Source organism: Pinus tabuliformis, chromosome X, assembly GCF_031772625.1.
Source record: "Pinus tabuliformis cultivar Carrire ecotype Pingquan chromosome X, CPIR1, whole genome shotgun sequence".
In the NCBI taxonomy this organism is placed as follows: Eukaryota; Viridiplantae; Streptophyta; class Pinopsida; order Pinales; family Pinaceae; genus Pinus; species Pinus tabuliformis.
The window spans coordinates 1,303,625,494-1,303,630,657 of NC_142308.1; positions in this window are offsets into that span (position 1 = coordinate 1,303,625,494).

Below are 5,164 nucleotides of genomic sequence, written 5' to 3' on the forward strand. Positions count from 1 at the left end.
AATAACTCGTCATGCAATCAAAACAAATCTGAAACTCCCACATGCAGAAAACCGGGTGTGAGATAACCCCGAACTATCCATAACAATCTCTGCTACTCCCGGTACAAAATCTCTAGATTATTGTAAGCTTCTGTATAAGCAAGATTTTCTTGAACTGTGGCTTTTAAATGAGCACCATAAATTATAATAACAATCCTCCATTTGCGCATGAACGGAATGGTCTATAACACCCGGCAATTCCACAAACATAATCCACAATCTGGCGCGCTGTTGTAGAGGCCATGTGTCATATAATTAACACGTAAGTTATTACCTGTCCAGTAAGACCTTTATTTGCTCATTGCCATCTCTAACCAAGGCTTCACGTTTCCATTACCTTTTTTTAAGGTCGAATCAACGAACCATTTGATGATTAATGCATTTACATTACACCTTTGGAGGTTCATTCAATCGAAGAAAAAAAACAATTAATGACCAGATCAAGTATTCAAGGATGTCACTCCATTAGCAACAACCAAATCATTGATACTATTGCGTTCATACTATTCCAGTGATCTCATGTTGCAGACATTGCACTTGGACTCTTTCACACCATACATAAGACTACTCCATACACAACGTCCCACACATCGCCTTCCTTTTTTTTTAACTGTTCGCCCATTAGTCAATGCAAAGACTAATTCAGAGAATCACTTGGCCGTGGTTAATCGTTCATACCGAGGGATAATGCATTTAATGATGCTAACTCGACTATGATTAGCAGTGTTTCTAGCCAATTGGCAAAGAAACATGCAACCATTGCTTTTAAACCTCCTTCCCTGTACTCACAACCAGCTTTGGTGATCCTGGCTACAAATAGTCCTTTGCTTCAGGCAATTTCAATAGTGGATAGATTTCATATTTGCTGCTGCTGGAAACGACTCACGGTACCTATCTGTTCCTGACTTTGATGGTAGCTATGCTCCTTGCCTGTGACGTGTTCATATCTTCCATCAGTAAATGTTGTTTCTCCGCTGGTCATGGCCATCTTTTGTTTGCTTTGGAACCATACCCTTGGTTGTAGGTTCTTTATCAGCAGAAGTAAGAGTCGATATTTCGCCAAATGGTGCATCCTTCTGAGAAAACTTGCAAGAACTTGAGTAACCATTTCTAGCAGGCATACCAGATGAATCAGAACCATCCAATTGGGACGTCCTCCTCCTCTTCCTTTCTCCAACCTAATAAGTACTCTCTTGTATATCTGTGTTACCCCTTTTACCTGAGCTTACCATTAACGTTAGTTCACTCTCAGTGGCTGATTCTTTATTGCTTCAGATATGCTCTTTTTGACCAGTTTGTAAAAGCTTTTGGAATTGCTGAACCTTGATTTACATGCCCAATCATGGTATCACATCCAGTCTTGGCAGTACATGAATTTATATTTGGTGCTTGACCTTGAGGAGAGCTAATGTCATTTGAAGTGGATGCTGTCGTTGACTTAGTTTGTTCATATAGCTCCAGCATTTGATTGCTAACCTCCTCAAGCTGTCGAGGAGTCACATCAAACTCCTCCCACCAAGGCCTCTCTCCATCTGATGGCAGTTTAACCTTCAAAAACTTAGCAGCGAGAAAGATAGCTCCAGCAGCAATATGTTGTGGCTTGAACTGGAAGCAGAGTGTTGTAATCAGTCCATCATTCACAAAATTCCATGCTACCTGCGCTAAAGAACTTTTTTCAACTTTAAAAATCTTGATTGCAGAAACAAGAAATTTGTAGGGATGTTGCACATTAAAATCAAAGGCCAGCGTGGCAAGGAGAATCCGCTCCGCCATGACTACCAACTGTTTCTGTTGTTCATAGCACTCTTTTTGTCTAATACGTTCAGCAGCAGTTGGGTCCCTCTTGTGTGTGAATTGTGTCCTCCTCAGCTACCACACTTTAAGAGTTTGAACTAGTGTCATCCAGAAATATGTCTAATCATTTCTTAAGTGGCGCACTATCTCCAGTTGTATCAATTAAAATCTTCAATGAAATTTTTGATAGTAAATGTAAATTTGCATCAATCCCCTCCATTGGCTTTGACTGATCTTCTGATTGCACTTCAATGTCACCAGAGTAACCAGGGGAGGGATTTTTCTTTGTAGGAGATAAATCACCCATGAGCCAGAATTCAGAGATAACTCCCTTAATGTACTTGATGCCAATCCCACAATAGCTGCATCATCATAGGGTGCCTCCTTGGACATACTGTCACTGCTCTCATCAACATTCCTGGAGGGAAACAAAACTCTATACAATAGGCATGCTAGGATTTGGACCTTCACTGAAAACTCGAACCAATTCCCAATTTCGTAGCGCAGCCAGTGCAAAGTCAGTGCTTTTGCTACGAAATCACTAAAATAGATGGCGCTGCGAAACTGCTAAAAGAATTCAGGCGCTGCGAAAACACCCGGTCTTTAAGCTAGACCAAAAATTTTGACAACGGCATTTTCAGTGATAACAGTTAGAATCAAAACCTTAATGACTTTCATTAAAATCAAATTATTTTAAATAATGTTTCTACAATTAAATCATATATATGCCCATGTTACGTCACGCAAGTTTGTTATTACTGTAAAGAGATTCAAGATGCTTGAGTTTTCAAAGGTTGTACGTTAGAAATTATATGGACTTGGTTTATAATTGTGCTTTTAACACAATGCCTTTCGTAAAAATTCTCATAAACCTTCACAATAACGTAATAGATGTCATGAACTATTTAATAACTAATTATTATAAATTCATTTTAATACATTTATGGATGTAAACCACTACAATATTCAATGATATTGTTGTGTTTAATTTCTCAAATGTTGAGATGCAACATCAAATCATAGAACACATTGTCATAGTTTTGATAAAGGATGGTGTTAGGCTTTTTAGGGGCAAGTTGGAAAAGTTTAATAAAAATATTTTAATAACTTAAAAAATAATAAAATATTAGTATTATAAAAACAAAAGTATTAAAAATATCTAACAACAGTACATAATAAAATAATAAAAATTATAGAAAAATCATTTTTATTATTATTAGCAAATGTCTTATTGAAATGAATTTCAAAATAATTTTTATGCGATAACAATGTTTTAACAAAACCCAACTTTTATCACTTTCTACTTTATAACTTTCATGAAAGTTTGAGAAAGACAACACTTTAAACTCAATTAATAACCCTCTAAAAGCTTTTGGGACAAATTTTCACCAACTTCATATTCTAATTATCACTTTTTCATTAATTATAATTTGAATGATTTTCCAAAGCTTTTCCTTGCCTTACATTCTATCATCACTTTTCTATTTAGCTATAATTTGAATAACTATGCACACTCTAATATTAAGTTAGTTTACATTTCATTTTTCATTTTTATCTCCATTGATTAAGGTTAAGATTTATGCAAACTTACAATTTTATGAAGAAATAATGTATAATAAAAATATGTTTTTTTAAATCACTTTATTGAAAATTTCATAATAACGTTTTAATAAATTTTGTATCAAAATTTAAATGACTATATTAACATTATCTAAATAACTTGTTTAATCTCTGAACCATAAATATATACTAAAATCTTCTTCATTGTAAATCTATACTATTTTCATTATAAACTTTTTATCCATCTCATTTTTTTTCTCTCTAAATAATCTTAACTACATCATTCACCTTTAACTAAAATGTTTTTCTTTTTCCTCAACATTATAATTACATTAAATCCATTAGTTTTGGATGAAACTTTCACAATTATATAAGAAATTGCGAAAAAGAAAAGATTTCTTTAAATTTTCTTGGAATTGAAAAAATTGTTCCCTAACCTATTCTTAATTTGGTAAGGCTAATAACATCATTCATCTTTAACACAAATGCTTTTGTAACACTATAATTTCATTGAATGAATTGTTTTTAAGATGAAACTTTCACATTTGTTTCAGATGTTACTTTAAAAAAAATCTCTTTAAATTTTTCTTGGAATTGAACAAGTTATTCCATAACCCATTCTTAAAATTATTTTAATTTCTTCATGAACTTGATGGGTTATTCTCTAACCCATTTTTAATTTGGTAAGGTGAACACTTGTATGATTTGATTATATCTAGATTGCATTTTCTAAACTTTCACATTTATTTTAAAAATTATTTTAAAAATTTCTTTAAATTCTTCGTGGAAGTGAACAAGTTGTTCCTTAACTTATTCATAATTTAGTAAGGTGAATAACAATATAACCTTCCTAATTTTACACACACCTTTTTAGTTTCTTATAAACTCTTTCTGCATCATCTCACACACACATTTCTTTTTAGTTTCTTATCAACTTTTTCTACATCCATTCCTACTTCTTTATTAACAATTCTCCACTTTATAGAATCTTAATTTACTTTTGGTATTGTCTCATTAATGATGTTTTAGTTACATAGTGGAGCAAATTTATTATCAAGTTTGAATACAAAATTTCTATATAATACTTATTTTATGTTTCTTTGTATAGTGTCAATTTGAAGGATGGTTAGCTCAATAAGTATGGCCCTAGATTTATTTAGTTAGCAACATTTTTTCACAATCTATTTCTTATTTAGAAGATTGGCTTGAAAGGATTAATGCCTTGTCTATATATTGTTGTTATTTTTTAACTTTAGAGTTATTTGCCTTAAGCTCTACATTAATGTTTGAACACCATCACTTGACTTAGATTAATGATCTCATTAACACATGCCTTCTTCAAGTATTTCACCATCACATATTTAGCCTCTGTCATTGCAAATATTTATTGTATTTGTTTCCTCGAGCCTTAATACTCTTTGATGTGATGTGTCCACATTCACTCACTTTAATCACAAATAATTTTTTCTCACCCATGTTTTGGTTCCCAGGTCCTTTCTCTTTTATTTGATTTTCATGTCTCTACCTTATCTTGGAGATACACCTTCTCTGAGAAAATCATCTTCTTTGGATTTACCAGTAATTGTTGGTGCCATTAAACTCAATGGACTTATTTTTTTGATTGGTGGGATTGCATCATTTTTCATGTGCCATGCTACCTCTCTTTCATTTGTTAGGTCTATTCTTACGTATATTATTACTCTTGCCACCAATGCTTCTCTTGATTTTGGTACTTTGGGGTTTACTTTTCCCTTTCACAACTTGTCACTGT